At 39.1% G+C, this 21,797-nt stretch overlaps 1 long non-coding RNA gene across 1 annotated transcript in view; it reads right to left on the bottom strand.

Annotated features, from left to right (window-relative positions):
- Positions 1-397: 397 nt before the first annotated feature.
- The window catches only part of LOC147361281 (uncharacterized), a 264,942-nt gene continuing 243,542 nt past the window's right edge, over positions 398-21,797 (bottom strand). Inside the window, exon 3 of the long non-coding RNA XR_015140009.1 lies at positions 398-484. This is a non-coding gene — a long non-coding RNA (uncharacterized LOC147361281). The remainder of the gene's footprint in view (positions 485-21,797) is intronic.

The following is a 21,797-nucleotide window of genomic DNA, read 5'->3' as shown; positions in this document are numbered from 1 at the left end:
TCTGACCCTCAGCGACCCCATGGACTGCAGCCTTCCAGGCTCCTCCATCCATGGGATTTTCCAGGCAAGAGTACTGGAGTGGGGTGCCATTGCCTTCTCCGTTTACCCAGCTGAGGCACAGGGAAAGCCCGAGAATACTGAAGTGGGTAGCCTAACCCTTCTCCAGCAGATCTTCCTGACCCAGGAATTGAATGTGGGTCTCCTGCATTGCAGGAGGATTCTTTACCAGGGAAGCCCCCATTTCCATTGGGAGTATGGTAATTTCCTAAACTTGGTGCTCATTCTTGCTCTGCCTTCTTGACCTAAAAGTCACAGATTCTTGACCTTAGAATACTCAGATGGAGGTCAAACTCCAGACTTTATTTTTCTTACCATGAGCACCATCACTTACCATTTCTTGCAATTGGTCCTGATGAAAACACTCTCTTTTTTGACTTGAGGGGCAGAAAAAAGTATCCTCTTCCTTCCTATTAAGGACCTATGCCTTAAAGCACAAAACTCTCACTAAAGAAACTGTATTATTAATTTCAAACACTGGACTCTTTATCCTTTATTTTTATAACAGATTCAAAAGCCATTGAAAAGGTTCTTGATCAACTCTTTTAAATGTTTGCCTATAGCATGGCACCTACATTGGAAGCTGATATCTATCACATATTGCTATATTAGATGAAACTTCCAATTCAAGATTTTACTACACTCTGAAGCATTTTACATCTCTAGGCAAAAAAATGTTGGATCAAAGTTAAATAAGTTTTAAACATAGTGATTAATTCAGTCAATTTATCAACAAATTTTTATAGAAAACTGATTAATATATGAGGATTTAAATAATCTCTGAAACTATAGAAAGTCTAAAAATTTATTATCCCTTTCTGTTATTTATTGTATGACTGACTACATAAAAACAAGTAAGTGTACAGAATGGGAAAGAAGTAATAGAACTTTCTGTTTACAGATGGCAATATTGTCTTTGTAGAAAATCTGAAAAAATTGACCAAATAAAAAAATAAATAAATAAAGTCTCCCAGAACTAATCAGTGATGTAGCAAGGTTGCAGAATACAAGGTTAACATAACAAGAGTCAATTGTTTTCCTATATACTAGCAATAAATAGTGAATTTGAAATTAATCAATATTATATACATTACGCTACGCTAAGTCACTTCAGTCATGTCCAACTCTGTGCGACCCCATAGACGGCAGCCCACCAGGCTCCCCCGTCCCTGGGATTCTCCAGGCAAGAACACTGGAGTGGGTTGCCATTTCCTTTTCCAGTGCTTGAAAGCGAAAAGTGAAAGTGAAGTCGCTCAGTTGTATCCGACTCTTAGAGACCCCATGGACTGTAGCCTACCAGGCTCCTCCGTCGATGGGATTTTCCAGGCAAGAGTACTGGAGTGGGGTGCCATTGCCTTCTCCGTTATATACATTAACACCCCCCCAAAAATATAAATGCTTTGTATAACAATAATATATACAAGATCTACAGAAGAAAGCAAAAACTCTAATAAAAGACTATTTTAAAGAATTACATAAGAAATATCTCATGTTCATGAACAGAAAGGCTCAATATTATTCAGTTCAGTTCAGTTCAGTTCAGTCGCTGAGTCGTGTCCGATTCTTTGTGACTCCATGAATCGCAGCACTCCAGGCCTCCCTGTCCATCACCAACTCCCGGAGTTCACTCAGACTCACATCCATTGAATCAGTGATGCCATCCAGCCATCTCATCCTCTGTCGTCCCCTTCTCCTCCTGCCCCCAATCCCTCCCAGCATCAGAGTCTTTTCCAATGAGTCAACTCTTTGCATGAGGTGGCCAAAGTATTGGAGTTTCAGCTTTAGCATCATTCCTTCCAAAGAAATCCCAGGGCTGATCTCCTTCAGAATGGACTGGTTGGATCTCCTTGCAGTCCAAGGGACTCTCAAGAGTCTTCTCCAACACCACAGTTCAAAAGCATCAATTCTTTGGCGCTCAGCTTTCTTCACAGTCCAACTCTCACATCCATACATGACCACAGGAAAAACCATAGCCTTGACTAGATGGACCTTTGTTGGCAAAGTAATGTCTCTGCTTTTGAATATGCTATCTAGGTTGGTCATAACTTTCCTTCCAAGGAGTAAGAGTCTTTTATTTTATTTTATTTTTAATTTTATTTTATTTTTAAACTTTACATAATTGTATTAGTTTTGCCAAATATCAAAATGAATCTGCCACAGGTATACCTGTGTTCCCCATCCTGAACCCTCCTCCCTCCTCCCTCCCCATACCATCCCTCTGGGTCGTCCCAGTGCACCAGCCCCAAGCATCCAGTATCGTGCAACGAACCTGGACTGGCGACTTGTTTCATACATGATATTATATATGTTTCAATGCCATTCTCCCAAATCTTCCCTCTCCCTCTCCCAGAGTCCATAAGACTGATCTATACATCAGTGTCTCTTTTGCTGTCTCGTACACAGGGTTATTGTTACCATCCTTCTAAATTCCATATATATGCGTTAGTATACTGTATTGGTGTTTTTCTTTCTGGCTTACTTCACTCTGTATAATAGGTTCCAGTTTCATCCATCTCATTAGAACTGATTCAAATGTATTCTTTTTAATGGCTGAGTAATACTCCATTGTGTATATGTACCACAGCTTTCTTACCCATTCATCTGCTGATGGGGATCTAGGTTGCTTCCATGTCCTGGCTATTATAAACAGTGCTGTGATGAACATTGGGGTACACGTGTCTCTTTCCCTTCTGGTTTCCTCAGTTGTATGCCCAGCAGTGGGATTAATTTCATGGCTGCCATCACCATCTGCAGTGATTTTGGAGCCCCCAAAAATAAAGTCTGACACTGTTTCCACTGTTTCCCCATGTATTTCCTATGAAGTGATGGGACCAGATGCCATGATCTTCATTTTCTGAATGTTGAGTTTTAAGCCAACTTTTTCACTCTCCTCTTTCACCTTCATCAAGAGGCTTTTTAGTTCCTCTTCACTTTCTGCCATAAGGGTGGTGTCATCTGCATATCTGAGGTTGTTGATATTTCTCCTGGCAATCTTGATTCCAATATTATTAAGATGTCAAATAGATGGGGAAACAGTGGAAACAGTGGCTGACTTTATTTTTCTGGGCTCCAAAATCACTGCAGATGGTGACTGCAGCCATGAAATTAAAAGACGCTTACTCCTTGGAAGGAAAGTTACGACCAACCTAGATAGCATATTAAAAAGCCGAGACATTACTTTGTCAGCAAAGGTCTGTCTGGTCAAGGCTATGGTTTTTCCAGTAGTCATGTTTGGATGTGAGAGTTGGACTACAAAGAAAGCTTAGCGCCAAAGAACTGATGCTTTTGAACTGTGATGTTGGAGAAGACTCTCGAGAGTCCCTTGGACTGCAAGGAGATCCAACTAGTCCATCCTAAAGGAGACCAGTCCTGGGTGTTCATTGGAAGGACTTGATGTTGAAGCTGAAACTTCAATACTTTGGCCATCTGATGCAAAGAGCTGACTCACTTGAAAAGACCCTGATGCTGGGAAAGATTGAGGGCAGGAGGAGAAGGGGATGACGGAGGATGAGATGGTTGGATGGCATCACCAACTCAATGGACATGGGTTTGGGTGGACTCTGGGAGTTAGTGATGGACAGGGAGGATTGGTGTGCTGCAGTTCATGCGGTCACAAAGAGTCAGACACAACTGAGAGACTGAACTCAACTGAACTGTACTGACATAAATTCAATGCAATCCAGCATGTTATTGATAGTTTGTGGATATTGACAAATTGATTGAAAGTTTATTTGGAGAGGTAAAAGACTCAAAATAGAGAACAAAGTCAGAGGGCTGAAATTATTTAATGTCAAAACTTTCTGTACAGCTAGAGTAATCAAGCAAGTTTGGTACTGGCAAAAGAACAGAACAGTAAATGAATGAAACTGCATAGAAACCTTTCATATGTGTGTGTTCTCAGTCACTAGTCCTGTCCGACTCTTTGTGACCCCATGGACTGTAGTCAGCCAGACTCCTTTGTCCATGGCATTTTCTAGGCAAAAAAATTGGCAGGTTGCAATTTCCTACTCCAAGGGATCTTCCTGACCCAGGGATAGAACCCACATCTCTTGCATCTCCTGCATTGACAGGTGAATTCTTTACCATTGAGCCACCTGGGAAGCCCCCAAGCTTGGATATATCTACATAAATATAGTCAATTGTTCTCTGGAAAAGGAGTAAAGGGAATACAATGGAGAAAATACAATCTCTTTAGCAAATAGTGCTGGAATAATTGAACATGCACATGCAAAAATAGATAAATAAATAAGAATTTAGACATAGACATTACACCTTTCATAAAAATTAACTCAAAGTGGATCATAGATCTAAAGGTGAAAGGCAAAACTATAAAATTTCTAGACACTAACATAAGAGAAAATATACATGACCTTGAGTATGGTGATGACTTTTTAGATATAACACCAGAAGCATGATCCATGAAAGAAATAACTGGTAACCTTGACTTCTTTAAAGTTAAAGAACTTCTGCTCTGTGAAAGATGCTTTCAAGAGAATGAGAAGACAAGGCACAGACAGATAGAAAATATTTGCCCTCCCCCCCAAAAAAAAATACATCAAATAAAGGACTATCATCCAAGGTATACAAAGAACTCTTAAAACTCAACAATAAGAAAACTAACAATCTTATTTTTTAAAAGGAGGAAAGACCTAAACAGACACATTACAAAAGAAGATATACAGATGGTAAATAAGCATATGAGAAAATACTCCACACCATATGTCATCATGCAAATTAAAACACGGCGATACCATGCCACACCTGTTAGAATTATTGATCACTACCATTGCTGACAAGGATGTAGAAAAATAAGAGCTCTCATGGATTTCTTATGGGGATGTAAGACAGTAAAGCTGCTTTGGAAGATAGCTTGGAAATTTCTAACAAAACTATACCTATTCTTACCAACAATCACACTCCTTGGTATTTACTCAAATGTGTTTAAAACTTATATCCACACAAAAAAATGTGCACATAGATGTTTATAGCAGCTTTATTTATAATTTCAAAAACTTAGAAGCAAACAATATGTCCTTCAGTAGGTGAATGGATAAACTATGGTACATCCAGAAAATTAAATATTATTCAGCACTAAAATGTGATCTATCAAACCATGAAAAGACACAGAAGGTTAAATATGTACTATAAAGTCAAAGAATATAATATGATATAATATATATATATTATATATATATTATATAATATATAATATAATAAGCTACATAATGAATGATTCAAGTTAACCCTTGAGCAACTTGGAGTTTAATCCACATGTAACATAGAGTCAGCCCTCCATATCCAGGTTTTTCTGCATCTGCAGATTTAACCAACTGTGGACAGGGTCAGTCAGTCAGTCAGTCAGTTCAGTCACTCAGTCATGTCCAACTCTGCGTTCCCGTGAATTGCAGCACGCCAGGCATCCCTGTCCATCACCATCTCCCGGAGTTCACTAAAAAACATGTCCATCGAGTCAGTGATGCCATCCAGCCATCTCATCCTCTGTCGTCCCCTTCTCCTCCTGCCCCCTATCCCTCCAAGCATCAGAGTCTTTTCCAATGAGTCAACTCTTCGCATGAGGTGGCCAAAGTACTGGAGTTTCAGCTTTAGCATCATTCCTTCCAAAGAACACTCAGGACTGATCTCCTTTAGAATGGACTGGTTGGATCTCCTGTGAACTTCCTGATGTTCAAGCTGATTTTAGAAAAGGCAGAGGAACCAGAGATCAAATTGCCAACATCCGCTGGATCATGGAAAAAGCAAGAGAGTTCCAGAAAAGCATCTATTTCTGCTTTATTGACTATGCCAAAGCCTTTGACTGTGTGGATCACAATAAACTGTGGAAAATTCTGAAAGAGATGGGAATACCAGACCACCTGACCTGCCTCTTGAGAAATATGTATGCGGGTCATGAAGCAACAGTTAAAACTGGATATGGAACAACAGACTGGTTCCAAGTAGGAAAAGGAGTACATCAAGGCTGTATATTGTCACCCTGTTTATTTAACTTCTATGCAGAGTACATCATGAGAAATGCTGGACTGGAAGAAACACAAGCTGGAATCAAGATTGCTGGGAGAAATATCAATCACCTCAGATATGCAGATGACACCACCCTTATGGCAGAAAGTGAAGAGGAACTCAAAAGCCTCTTGATGAAAGTGAAAGTGGAGAGTGAAAAAGTTGGCTTAAAGCTCAACATTCAGAAAACGAAGATCATGGCACCTGGTCCCATCACTTCATGGGAAATAGATGAGGAAACAGTGGAAATAGTGGCTGACTTTATTTTTGGGGTCTCCAAAATCACTGCAGATGGTGACTGCAGCCATGAAATTAAAAGATGCTTGCTCCTTGGAAGGAAAGTTATGACCAACCTAGATAGCATATTGAAAAACAGAGACATTACTTTGCCAACAACGGTCCATCTAGTCAAGGCTATGGTTTTTCCTGTGGTCATGTGTGGATGTGAGAATTGGACTGTGAAGAAAGCTGAGCACCGAAGAATTGATGCTTTTGAACTGTGGTGTTGGAGAAGACTCTTGAGAGTCCCTTGGACTGCAAGGAGATCCAACCAGTCCATTCTGAAGGAGATCAGCCCTGGGATTTCTTTGGAAGGAATGATGCTAAAGCTGAAACTCCAGTACTTTGGCCACCTCATTCGAAGAGTTGACTCATTGGAAAAGACTCTGATGCCGGGAGGGATTGGGGGCAAGAGGAGAAGGGGATGACAGAGGATGAGATGGCTGGATGGCATCACTGACTCGATGGACATGAGTCTGAGTGAACTCCAGAATTTGATGATGGACAGGGAGGCCTGGCGTGCTGCAATTCATGGGGTTGCAAAGAGTCTGACATGACTGAGCGACTGATCTGATCTGATAGAGCTTCTCCATCTTTGGCTGCAAAGAATATAATCAATGTGATTTCGATGTTGACCATCTGGTGTTGTTCATGTGTAGAGGCTTCTCTGGTGTTGTTGGAAGAGGGTGTTTGCTATGACCAGTGTTTCTCTTGGCAAAACTCTATTAGCCTTTCATTCCGTATTCCAAGGCCAAATTTGCCTGTTACCCCAGGTGTTTCTTGACTTCCTACTTTTGCATTCCAGTCCCCTATAATGAAAAGGACATCTTTTGGAGGTGTTAGTTCTAGAAGGTCTTGTAGGTCTTCATAGAACCGTTCAACTTCAGCTTCTTCAGTGTTACTGGTTGGGGCACAGACTTGGATTACTGTGATATTGAATGGTTTGCCTTTGAAACAAACAGATCATTCTGTCATTTTTGGATTACATCCAAGTACTGCAAGTATGGTCCATCACAGCCAGCCATGGACAGGGTAATACTGTAGTATTTACTATTGAAAAGTACCTACATTGAAATGGACCTGGGCTTTCCAGGTGGCTCAGTGGTAAAGAATCCACCTACCAACGCAGGAGATGCAGGAGATTTGGGTTCAATCCCTGAGTCAGGAAGATCCCACTGGAAGAGAAAATGGCAATCCACTCCAGTATTCTTACCTGAAAAATCACATGGACAGAGGAGCCTGGCAGGCTACAGTCCATGGGTTTGTAGAGTCAGATGCAACTGAACAGTAAATGGACCTCAGTCCAAACTCTTATTGTTCAAGGGTCAACTTTATATATATATTGCAAAAGGCAAAAACCATGGAAACAGTGAAATGTTTAGTGATTTACAAGTGTTAGAAGGGAGGGAGAGATGAACAGGTGAAGCAAAAAAGATTTCTAGGGCAATGAAACTATTCTTAATGATTCTACATGGGGGATACATGTTATCACACATTTGTCAGAATCCATAGAATGCACAACACCAAGAGTGATCCCTAATGTAATCCATGGGCTTGGGAGTGAAATGATGTAAATTCACTGACTATAATAAGTGTACCACTTTGATGTGGGATGTGGATAGTTAGGGAGGCTCTGCTTGTGAGGTGGAAGAGAAAGGGAGTATATAGAAACTCTCTATACTTTGCACTCAATTTTGCTGTGAACCTAAAACTGCTCTGAAAAATTAAGTCTACTTAAAATATTTTTTTAAACCCAACAATATCAAGCAACTTGTCCATAAATAACAAAAATACACCAAGTTCTCTCTTTGGCTATATCTGTAAAATACTTTAAAGGATGCAGCTAAGGATAAATGCAAGAGTGGGAAACAAACTATAGCAAAGTAGGTAAAATGACAAGGATGTATATCTCAGTTGAGTTTATTATCATTGCTCGGGACTCCAGGGATTGGCTCACCTATGCTTGAGTGATATTCTCAAACTGACTCAGCTGTATGCATTGACAATTCAGGGGCTGAATGAGGGGCAACAGGGACGCCCAATGGTCAGAAAATAATTTTGTTTTCATGATAATCAAATGACAGGAGGAATATAAATCATTTAGTATTGCCCTCAAGTCTTTGTTTAAACATTATATTTTCACCACCTCTTAAAACCAGTTCTCTTTCAGCACTCCTGATCACCATTTTTGGGGGGTCAAAATATTGGTTATCTTCTAACTACAACATAATTTATACATTCATTACTTTTTTGAAAATAGTCTTCTCCTCCCTCCATTCCTTCCCCATTAGAATATAAATTCTATAGAAGTAGGATCTTTGTCATTTTTGTTCCCTGATCTATCCCACTTGCCTAGAACATTTAGTAAATGTTCAGTAAGTATTTTTAATATGATTTAATTGTGTATGTTGACTCTTTTCCTTGAAGGTGATAATTCTGTCATTTCTTTCTAAGGAACTCTTCTCCCTACATTTATTTTATTCCTCAAAGTTACCTTCCCTTCCTTTCCTTCCACAACATTGAAAAGTCATGGAACTGAGGCAGGAAAAAGAAACAGGAGTTTGACATATTAACCTCATCAATGAGGAAGTAGTTTTTCCTTTGTGGTTTTTAAGCTTTAAAGTGAAGATTAAACAGTGAAAAGAGACTATATACTCTAGGCATAAAACTTAATGAATTTTCACATTATCAACATCCTGGTGTACCCAGCTGTCAGTCATTACCTATTTCCAGAAGTACCCTTGGGCTGCCTCCAGAGGGAAACCCTGCCTTGAATATTAAAACCAATGATTAGTATGGTCTGATTCAGGGCTTCACTTTCATGCATTGGAGAAGGAAATGGCAACCCACTCCAGTATTCTTGCCTGGAGAATCCCAGGGATGGATAAGCCTGGTGGGCTGCCGTCTATGGGGTCAAACAGAGTCAGACACGACTGAAGCGACAGCAGCAGTAGCATTCAGGGCTTTAAATACACAGAAACATACAGTTTGTGCTCCTTTGTGTCTCGTTTCTTTAACTCAACATTTTGTTGTGAAATCTAGTCATACTACTGTGTGGAATTGTAGTTTGTCTGTTCTCATTGTACATGATACTCCATTGTGTGAATATACCTCAGTTAGTTTATGTGCTGACCAGATAGGCTTCTTCTCTACATTTTGCACTTGAAGCACGTTGATTGGGATTCTCCTGACTCTCAGAATTAGAGGTCAATTAAGATTAAACTGTGAACTTCCTGATGTTCAAGCTGGTTTTAGAAAAGGCAGAGGAACTAGAGATCAAATTGCCAACATCTGCTGGATCATGGAAAAAGCAAGAGAGTTCCAGAAAAGCATCTATTTCTGCTCTATTGACTATGCCAAAGCCTTTGACTGTGTGGATCACAATAAACTGTGGAAAATTCTGAAAGAGATGGGAATGCCAGACCACCTGACCTGCCTCTTGAGAAATTTGTATGCAGGTCAGGAAGCAACAGTTAGAACTGGACATGGAACAACAGACTGGTTCCAAATAGGAAAAGGAGTACATCAAGGCTGTATATTGTCACCCTGCTTATTTAACTTCTATGCAGAGTACATCATGAGAAACGCTGGACTGGAAGAAACACAAGCTGGAATCAAGATTGCTGGGAGAAATATCAATCACCTCAGATATGCAGATGACACCACCCTTATGGCAGAAAGTGAAGAGGAACTCAAAAGCCTCTTGATGAAAGTGAAAGTGGAGAGTGAAAACGTTGGCTTAAAGCTCAACATTCAGAAAACGAAGATCATGGCATCCGGTCCCATCACTTCATGGGAAATAGATGGGGAAACAGTGGAAACAGTGTCAGACTTTATTTTTCTGGGCTCCAAAATCACTGAGATGGTGACTGCAGCCATGAAATTAAAAGATGCTTACTCCTTGGAAGGAAAGTTATGACCAACCTAGATAGCATATTCAAAAGCAGAGACATTACTTTGCCAACAAAGGTCCATCTAGTCAAGGCTATGGTTTTTCCTGTGGTCATGTAGGGATATGAGAGTTGGACTGTGAAGAAGGCTGAGCGCTGAAGAATTGATGCTTTTGAACTGTGGTGTTGGAGAAGACTCTTGAGAGTCCCTTGGACTGCAAGGAGATCCAACTAGTTCATTCTGAAGGGGATCAGCCCTGGGATTTCTTTGGAAGGAATGATACTAAAGCTGAAACTCCAGTACTTTGGCCACCTCATGCGAAGAGTTGACTCATTGCAAAAGACTCTAATGCTGGGAGGGATTGGGGGCAAGAGGAGAAGGGGACGACAGAGGATGAGATGGCTGGATGGCATCACTGACTCGATGGACATGAGTCTGAGTGAACTCCGGGAGTTGGTGATGGACAGGGAGGCCTGGTGTGCTGCGATTCATGGGGTTGCAAAGAGTTGGACATGACTGAGCAACTGATCTGATCTGAAGCTTAAACCTCAAATGAAATGTGACCAAGGCCAACACCTTTCTCTGTCCCCATAAACAATGCTAAAGTGGTAACAATGGATTTAGGTACAAAAAGAAAACTGAGGTGAAATACCAACAAGCATTAGTTATAGATCATATATATTTGTTTCAGGTAGATTCTTCCAGTCTTGTCTGGTCCCATTTATGTGTTTGTGGTTGTCTGTGATTTGGGGAGGTTTATTTTGGCTGGACTCTCTTGTGTTTTCACCATGCCTGGCCTCATCTGCTCTACCTCATTGTCCTCTGGTGCTGGTCTGGACTTGTCCACACAGTAGTGGAAAGGTTATAAGAGAAAGTGGAAGTACACAAGCTTTCCAAGATCTAGACTCAAAATTAAACATCACTTCCTCCATATTCTATTGGTCAAGACAAGTCACAAGAACAGCCAAGACGTGACTAGGGTCATGGTGTGGGGAGAGAGACAAGGTTTGAAAAAAAGTTTCCTGTTGGAAGGATTTCAAAGTCACAGTGCAAAGGGCATGAAGCATAAAGATATTTTTGGTACTGTGCTACATCACTATGTCTTAAGATAACACATGACAGATCAGATTATCTCCCCTTTAGGAAATTCTTGATATGTTTCTATTTCAAACCATGAAATGGAAATGCTTTTCACTCACTCATATATTAACAATAATTTGAGTGTCTTAAGTGTAGACATTTGATCTACATTTCTGGAGCTTACCATTTTATCCCATAATCAGAAGTAAAACTTTTGGATTCTTTTTCTTTGGAAATCCGGACTTTTGAAGCCACATGGCTAGAGAGACAGTCACAATTAATTAAATTTTTTTCTATGAATTTTGGCATAAATTATAACTAGTATTTCCTCAAAAATAACTGTAGAAAAAAAGTTAGTTACTAACCATCTGACATACGCACCATTTGAGTATTTGTCAGTCCACCAGCTACAAAGGGTGGGCCATCGATCATTAGTAAGTATGACCTGGGAGCTTGTTAGAAATGCAAAATATCAGGCCCTGAACCAGACCTGTTGAATCAGAATCCCTAGTGGTGGAACCCAGAAATCCACCTGTTTCCTAGTTTTTCAGGTAATATCGGGTGATAATAAGTGAAAGTTTTTGAACCACTGATTTAGGGGCCAATTTTTCAAGACTTTTCACCATTAAGAACAAAAGGAATTTAATGTTTCTACATCATAGTTGGAATGAAGTAGTGGCTTTGATACAATTATATGAGTCATATTTTTTCAATCAAAAATATATTCACATTCTGTTGTATCCTGAAAATTATATTTTTGGTTTATTTGTTCTCTTTCCAGAATAAAATATATTTTCTTCTGGATATTATACAATGGCTTTTGAGAAGAAGAAACAAACATTAGACCTTGACCTCAATATTCCACTAAAGTATAAAATTCAGAGACTTCCTGGAACTCAAGGGTTTAAGACTCTGTGCTCCCAAAGCAGGGGGCATGAGTTCTATCCCTGCTCAGGGAAATAAGGTCCTGAACACCACAGAGCATGGCCAAATAAAAAGTATAAAATTCATTGTGGATACTACTTCTTTTCATATTATTAATGTTACTCATTTTGAACTATTTATTTGGTTATTTTTTTATTCTTTATATCATTTATTATTAATAATATGAAATTTCATTATATCAAGTTTTTGTTTTCTATTTGACATTGATATTCATTCTTCCTCACTGCTTTGAGTCAGACTCATTTTTCCCTCCATCAGAAATCTCCATGGAACATTGACTCCTTTTAATGCAGTGCACGTCTATCTTCACACATTTGATCTTTTTATTCTTTTTTAAAAACTTATCTTAATAGCCCATGTCATTCTTCTTTTCCTTTTCCTTCATGGATCAGGTTAAGGTTTTCTTCTCTTTTTAAAGTCAGACTATAAAAGTTCTCAAATTTCTTGCTTAGTCAAAATCCACTGTGGATGAGGTGACCCTTCAGGACAACTTTATTCCAAGTGGGAACTGAAGATCTAATATGCATCCACCTTTGTTTCTTCCATTTTATGAGCCATCTTGTAGGGTCAGGTTGCCAGGGAAAGAGAAGAGAAGGCTGGAGCACCACTCAGTTGGTGGACAGTGTCTAGAGTGGTCCCATGATCCTTGCCTCCTGTTCTGCACCCTTGTGTGAGCCTCTCCCTTGGTGCATAGGACTGTGAATAGCTTCCAACTAAGAGCATGGCAAAGGTGGGTGTATTAAATATATCATTTCCTGAATGTGATCTCATTTTATAAGGCATTTAACTCATCTTGGTAGGAAACTTTCTCTTCCTTGTTGGCTTTGAAGAAGCAATCTGCCATGCGATAAGCTTTGATATGGAGAGTACCATGCACACAGCAGGGAGCTGAAGGTAACTTCTAGTCACAGCCAATAAGAAACTAAGGTTCAGGCTGGCAGCTTGTGAGGAACTGGATGCTGCCAACAATGGCATAAACGTGGAAGTCGATCTTTTCTCAATTGAGCTGACACTTTGACTACAACCCTACGGAACCTGGAAGCAGAGGGCTCAGTTAGGTAGTATCCAGACTTCTGACCCTTAGAAACTCTGAAATAATAAATGTGTGTTGTCTTAAGCCACTAAGTTTGTGCTCATTTTGTTATTTAGTAATAAGTAACTAATCCCTTACCTTAGCACCTCATGTGAACACATGGTAAATATTATGATTTCATTACGTGGATGACTATAACCTTCACTGAGAACTTGTATTATGACAAAGCATCTCAATCATGGGACACGCTAGAAGAGTTTTGCCTGGGCTGCTGTAAAGATAAAAATCTCTGTTTCAAGTGAAAAATCAGATGAGAAGAGGACTATGATTTGTTAGCCAGTCATGTTGTCTTTACTCCTTCATGGTTGTCATGGTGAGTATCAGTCTACAATTCATCAGAGTTTCCTAGTTTAGGAAAGTATGCTGCTGCTGCTGCTGCTAAGTTGCTTCAGTCATGTCCGACTCTGCGCGACCCCATAGACGGCAGCCCACCAGGCTCCCCCATCCCTGGGATTCTCCAGGCAAGAACACTGGAGTGGGTTGCCATTTCCTTCTCCAATGCATGAAAGTGAAAAAATAAAGTGAAGTCGCTCAGTTGTGTCCGACTCCTAGCGACCCCATGGACTGCAGCCCACCAGGCCCCTCCATCCATGGGATTTTCCAGGCAAGAGTACTGGAGTGGGGTGCCATCGCCTTCTCCGGGAAAGTATGCTAGGAGATCCATCAGATGTTTAGTGAGTTTGAAGATGGCGCTGCTAATGGTGATGAGGAATATGGTAAGATAAACTTCTGTTGCTTTTCTTTAACATTCATGTTCTTCTTGTGAGATGGGGAATGAACACAAAATCAGCAATAATAACAGCAAAAGTTAACTTCCTAAGCTGGAGTTGTTCAAATAGGGAGGAAAATAAAAGAACAATTTCATTCCTTGCTAATCTAGAAATCAAATACTGTAATTCTCTGAAATTTGGCAGTCTGGTTCCTTCTGAACAAAGAAGCATTAGCAATGTGAGTCTTTTGCTATGGGGACCTCATGACACTCATAAAACATTTCATTGTGGTTTTTCAAGTGAAATAGGAAGTTGTTTCTAAAGGAATAATAAAATGGCATTATCTAAAGAAATGAAGTAATTACAGAAATTTGTTAACATCAGCATTTCTCAGAACATGGGAAATGTCAAAATAGGTTCAAAGCAGTAGGCGTTCTAGTTGAGAATTCTGTTACATGGTAGCACCCAAGGCTATTTCTTGAACAACTAAAAGTTATCTACCATTTACTAAACATACATCATATACTGAAACTTCCCCTAATTTTTCATTTATTAGTTTATTTTTCAAGACAGAATTAAACCCTTCTTGAATTCACTAAGAATTATGCCAAGTTAACATGCCACACTCATGGCTGTATAGCATATATTTATCCTCTGAACCTCAGATAATAAGATTCACACTTTTAAATATTATAAACAGAAAATTGGAGCAAATAAGTCAATACAACTAAAATTTTGATTTTAAAAATTTGTCATATTTAATTTTAACATGCAAATGTGACTCCACGATACCACATTCTCACAACTCTCAACCTTCATGTTCTATGCTTCTGGTGTCTTATTTAATAAATCTTTTATTTACCAAAAATTATAAAGATGTTTGAATGTGGTATCTTCTGGAAGCCTTATTAATTTACTGTTTATATTTAGATCTATAATCCTCCTGTAATCATCAATTTTATGTGGTAAGTCTTCACACCAAGGCCCTCTGGTATCTTCTCTGCTGTAATAAGTAAGTCTGTTTCTGGACTCTTCCTTATATTGAAGTGGAATATTTATTTGTCCTCATGCCAACATGATGCTATTTTGATATTTTTGTAATACATCTTGATATCTTATAATGTTAGCTCTTCAGATTGGTTCTTTTTGTTGAAGACTGTCATCGGTATTCCTGGTCTGATGTATTTTGCAGTCAACTGTATCACCAGTCTCCCTGGTGGCTCAGAGGGTAAAGGGTCTGCCTGCAATGTGGGAGACCTGGGTTCGATCCCTGGGTTGGGAAGATTCCCTGGAGAAGGAAATGGCAACCCGCTCCAGTACTCTTGCCTGGAAAACCCCATGGATGGAGGAGCCTGGTAGGCTACAGTCCATGGGGTCACAAAGAGTTGGACACGACTGAGCGACTTCAGTTCAGTTCATATCACTGTGGTTCTCTTTCTCTCCCTTGTGGTAGGATTAGACACCTACACTATTGCCATCGTCTCATGGTTGGCATTGGTTGACTTTGGGCTTTACTATATGGCTTGATTTTATTGATAGGATATTGGCAGATATAAGATGAACAAAGGCTTCAGACATGTTTGTTTAGTTGGCTTCTTGCAATCCTGATATCAGGAGAAGAGTATCACCTGGGTAAATGGGGTCTCACAGCCAGGATTCCAAACAGTCTAAAGCAGGTGAATCAAAACTTCCCCAGCTGACCCATAAACCACAGCCTAACACAATCACCCCAAACCTTCCAGTGTAAATGTGTGCTCCTTTTAAAGGACATGTTTATTCTCCAGTTTATTTATTTTTAATGAACTATATTAAAATAGCTTCACAAGGAATTCTCTGGTGGCCCAGTGGTTAGTTTTCCAGTAGTGGTTGGTTTTCCAGTAGTCATGTACAGATGTGAGCTTAAAGAAGGCTGAGATACAAAGAATTGATGCTTTCAAACTGTGGTGCTGGAGAAGAAGATTCTTGAGAGTCCCTTGGACTCCAAGGATATCAAACCAGTCAATCCTAAAGGATATTAACCCTGAATATTCATTGGAAGGGCTGATGCTGAAGCTGAAGCTCCAATACTTTGGCCACCTGATGCAAAGAGCTGACTCATTGGAAAAGACCCTGATGCTGGGAAAGACTGAGGGCAAGAAGAGAAGGGGGCAGCAGAGGATGAGCTGGTTAGATAACGTCACTGACTCAATGGGCATGTGTTTGAACAAACTCTGGGAGATAATGAAGGACAGGGAATTGGTATGCTGCAGTTGATGGGGTCACAAAGAGTCAGGCATGACTTATCAACCAAACAATAACAACAATCAGTGCTTAGGACTCTGTTCTTCCACTGCAGGGAGCACAGGTTCAATCCCTTGTCAGGCAGCTAAGATCCCTGCCTAATATGTGGCCAAAAAAAAAAAAAAAGTTTTCCATTTACAGAAACGCTATAATGCTGGAAACATGTATAGAGTTCCCATATATCCAATCTCCCCTTATTAAAATCTTACATTAGTACGAGTGAGACCAAGCAAAATCAGAACAATCTCCTACCCAAAATAGAGAGATATGTTCTATAATTAATGCTTGTCATTTTTTTACCCTTGTTTTCTCTTCTCACCTGAATCTACCTTAACCCCTTTATCACTGTTTATCATTGTTTTTATTTTAGAACAGTGTTGGATTTACAAAAGAGCTGCACAGCTAGTACAGAGGTTTCTCATATACTTTACATCTGATTTCCCTACTGTGAACATCTTATACTGGAATGGGACATTTGTCACAAGTAATGAATATTTTACAATATGTTTAAAGTCCATACTTTATTCAGATCTCTTTAATTTTTACCCAATGTCCTTTTTCTGTACCAGAATCCCATCTAATACACCAAATTACATGTAGTTGTGTCTCTTTAAGCTCCTTTCGACTGTGACAGTCAGAGTGATCCTGTTTTTGATGACCTTGACAATTTGGAGGAATATTGCTGAAGCTTTCAGGAGTAGTACTCTTGTTGGAATTTCTGTGATGTTTTTCTCAGGATTGAACTGAGGTTATGGGTTTTGAGAAGGAAGTCCACAGAGGTCAAGTGTCATTCTTATCACATCATGTTAAAAGTATATATTATCAACATGACTTACCACTGCTGATGTTAATCCTGACGACCTTCCTGAGGCAGTGTTTGTGCCCTGAAAAGTTACTCTTTATTCCTCATCACTAAACTATACTCTCTGGAAGGCAGTCTCTATGCACAACCCACATTTAAGGACTAGGAGGTTATATTCCCCCTCCCTAAAGGATCAACATAAATAAATTGCAATTAAATAAATTAAATTGTAATTTTTTGCACAAATGTATCTATTCTCAATTTATTTATTTGTTAAACTATTAATTTATATCAAAATAGACTCATGCATATTTATTTTATATTTTGGGTTATAATACAACACAGGGTTATGTATTATGTGTTGAACTCATTACAGCTTCGGTCATTAGGACCTCTCTCAGTTAGCTCCTGTGTCATCACCATGTTTTCTCAAAAGAAAAAAAATTTTCACACTTCCTTACTTTATTGCACTACAAAATACAAAATAAACTGTGTGTTTTGGGTACAGGAGTCCACTCAGGTGACAGAGCCTGAAACTACATGTGTATACCAACCTGTGTACATATAAATATCTATAAGTATTTCTATGTGTAACATCTATATTTATAGTGAGCTCAGGAGTTTATACCAATGTCTCCAAATTTAGCCCAGTTCCACATGTTTCTTTCTAGACGTCTCCCCTTGCTTATCAGTACTGCCCAATCCAACAGTGAAAAACCTGGCTGTCACTTTTGGCCATCTGTTTACTTAATTTTCCAATTCCAGTACACATGTATAAATAGTTATATCTGAACTGCTAAAACATACCTCCATTGAATACATACTTATTAACCAGGGTACAGTGCTCATGTACAGTTCCTTGTTATTTATTTGGTGAAAAAGAAAATCTGCTTTATTTCCGATGCCTGCTGGCAGCTGGAAGTGGGGTGGGCGAGTGGGTGGGGCAGGGTGGACTCCTGTCCAAAGGTCGACTCCCCTTCACTGACAATCAGTAAGCAAGAGCTTTCATTGACACAAGCTAGGGGGCTGTTACATGTAGAAACAGCACAGTCAGTTCTGACAGTCATCTTAAAATTGGTCATGTGGTGATCTGACCAACATTATCTTGACTGTTTTAAACCCCAGTTCTGGGGCCTTCTCAGGTGGCATTGGTGGTAAAGAATCCTCCTACCAATGCAGGAGACATAAGAGATGCCAGTACGATCCCTGGATTGGGAAGATCTCCTGGAAGATGGCACGGCAACCCACTCCAGTATTCCTGTCTGGAGAATTCCATGGACAGAGGAGCCTGGAAGGCTACAGTCCATATGGTTGCAAAGAGTCGGACACAACTGAAAGGACCCAGCACACACGTACACAGTCTTCAGCTCCAGGGTCAGTCCCATTCCTTGAGGCCAGTTGGAATCGTGGCAGTTTATATCATGTCTACAGTCTGGTCATCATGTAGTTAACTTTTTTCACCTGGTAGGGTTTCAGTTTGTATAACACAGCTTACAAGACATGGCTCAATATTATCTATAGCCCTTGAGGGTGAACTAAAAGTCCTTGATTATGCTTAATGACTAAACAATTATTAATTGGTCTCCTTTGACTGTTTTCTTTTGTTTCTATGTTTTCTCATTTCTTTGATTAAACTGATTTTTTAAAAATTTATTTATTTTTAAATTGAACGATGATTGCTTCACAGAATTTTGTTGTTTTCTGTCAAACTTCAACATGAATTGGCCATAGGTATACATATATCCCCTCATTTTTGAAATTCCCTCCCATCTCTCTGCCCATCCGACCCCTCTAGTTTGATACAGAGCCCTTGTTTGAGTTTCCTGAGCCATACAGAAAATTCCTGGTGGCTATCTAGTTTACATATGGTAATGCAAGTTTCCATGTTACTCTTTCCATACATCTCACCCTCTCCTCCCGTCTCCCCATGTCCATAAGCCTATTCTCTATGTCTGTTTCTCCATTGCTGCCCTGTAAATAAATTCTTCAGTACCATTTTTCTAGATTCTGTATATATGTATTAGAATATGATATTTATCTTTCTCTTTCTGACTTACTTCAGTCTGTATAATAGGTTCTAGGTTCATCCACTTCATTAGAACTGACTCAAATGTGTTCCTTTTTATGGCTGAGTAATACTCCATTGTGTGCACATATCACAACTTCTTTATCCATTCATCTGTTCATGGACATCTAGGTTGATTCCATGTTCTAGCTATTGTAAATAGTGCTGTAATGAACAAAAGGGTACATGAAGCTTTTTCAATTTTGGTTTCCTCAGGGTATATGCCTAGGAGTGGGATTGCTGGGTCATATGGTGGTTTTATTCCTAGTTTTTTAAGGAATCTCCATACTGTCTTTCATAGTAGCTATATCAATTTATATTCCCATCAACAGTGCAAGAGCATTCCTTTTTCTCCACACCCTCTCCAGCATTTATTGTGTGTAGACTTTTTGATGATGGCCATTCTGACTGGTGTGAGGTGATATCTCATTGTAGTTTTGATTTGCATTTCTCTGATAATTAGCAATGCTGAGCATCTTTTCATGTGTTTGTAAGCCATCTGTGTGTCTTCTTTGGAGAAATGTCTCTTTAGGTCTTTTCCCCACTTTTTGATTGGGTTGCTTGTTTTTCTGGTATTGAGTTGTATGAGTTGCTTGTGTATTTTGGAAATTAATCCTTTATCAGCTGTTTCATTTGCTATTATTTTCTCCCATTCTGAGGGTTGTCTTTTCACCTTGTTTATAGTCTCCTTTGTTGTGCAAAAGCTCTTAAGTTTAATCAGGTCCCATTTGTTTATTTTTGCTTTTATTTGCATTACTCTAGGAGGTGGGTCATAGAGGATCTTGCTTTGATTTATGTCATTGACTGTTCTGGCTACGTTTTCCTCTAAGAGTTTTATAGTTTATGGTCTTACATTTAGCTCTTTAATCCATTTTGAATTTATCTTTGTGTATGGTGATAGGAAGTGTTCTAATTTCATTATTTTACATGTAGCTGTCCAATTTTCCCAGCACCATTCATTGAAGAGGCTATCTTTGCCCCATTGTATATTCTTGCTTACTTTGTCAAAAATAAAGTACCCATAGGTGCATGGGTTTATTTCTGGGCTTTCTATCTTGCTCCATTGGTCTATATTTCTGTTTTTGTGCCAGTACCATACTGTCTTGATGACTGTAGCTTTGTAGTACAATCTGAAGTCAGGAAGGTTAATTCCTCCAAGTCCATTCTTCTTTCTCAAGACTGCTTTGGCTATTCGGGGCCTTTTGGGTTTCCATATGAATTGTGAAATATTTTGTTCTAGTTATGTGAAAAATGCCATTGGCAATTTGGTAGGGATCACGTTGAATTTGTAGATTGCATTTGGTAGTATAGGCATTTTCACAATATTGATTCTTCCTACCCAGGAACATGGAATATCTCTCCATCTGTTTATGTCATCTTTGATTTCTTTCATCAGTGTCTTATAATTTTCTGTGTACAGTTCTTTTGTCTCATTAGGTAAGTTTATTCCTAGATATTTAAATCTTATTGTTGCAATGGTGAATGGGGTTTATTCCTTAATTTCTCTTTCTGATTTTTCATTGGTAGTATATAGAAATGCAAATGGTTTCTGTGTATTGATTTTGTGTCCTGCAATGTTGCTAAATTCACTGATTAGCTCTAGTAATTTTCTGAAACTACCTTTATGGTTTTCTATGTACAGTATCATGTCATCTGCAAACAGTGAGAGTGTTATTTCTTTTCTGATCTGGATTCTTTTTATTTACCTTTCTTCTCTGATTGCTGTAGCTAGGACTTCCAGAACTATGTTGAATAACAGTCGTGAAAGTGGACACCTTTGTTTTGTTCCTGATCTTAGGGGGAGTGCTTCCAGTTTTTCACCATTGAGAATAATGTTTGCTGTAGGCTTATCATATATGGCCTTTACTATGTTGAGATAGGTTCCTTCCATGCCCATTTTTGGAAGTGTTTTAATCATAAATGGGTGCTGAATTTTGTCAAAGGTTTTTTCTGCATCTATTGAGATTATCATTTGGTCTTTATCTTTCAATTTGTTAATATGGTGTATCACACTGATTGATTTGCATATTTTCAAGAATCCTTGCATCCCTGGAATAAAGCCAACTTGATCATGGTGCATGAGCTATTTGATGTGTTGCTGAATTCTGTTTGCTACAATTTTGTCGAGGATTTTTGCATCTATGTTCATCAGTGATATTGGCCTGTATTTTTCTTTTTTGTGTGTTGTCTTTGTCTGGTTTTGGTGTCAGGGTGATGGTGGCCTCATAGAATGAGTTTGGAAGTGTTCCTTCCTCTGCAGCTTTTTGAAAGACTTTTAGAAGGATAGGCATAAGTTCTACTCTAAATATTTGATAGAATTCTCCTGTGAAGCCATCTGGTCCTGGCCTTTTGTTTTTTGGGGAGATTGATGATGACAGCTTCAATTTCAGTGCTTGTAATTGGGTTGTTCATAATTTCCAGTTCTTCCTGGTTCAGTCTTCAAAGATTAAACTTTTCTAGGAATCTGTCCATTTCTTCAGGTTATCCATTTTTATGTCATATAGCTATTCATAATATTTTTTTTATAATCCATTGTATTTCTGCATTGTCTGTTGTAACCTCTCCTTTTTCATTTTG

The sequence above is a fragment of the Bos grunniens genome, chromosome 13 (genome assembly GCF_055505025.1).
Source record: "Bos grunniens cultivar Pamir isolate PY7600 chromosome 13, Bosgru_T2T1.0, whole genome shotgun sequence".
NCBI lineage: Eukaryota > Metazoa > Chordata > Mammalia > Artiodactyla > Bovidae > Bos > Bos grunniens.
Note: the sequence above shows the minus strand (reverse complement) of the source record. Positions and strands in the feature narration are given on the sequence as shown.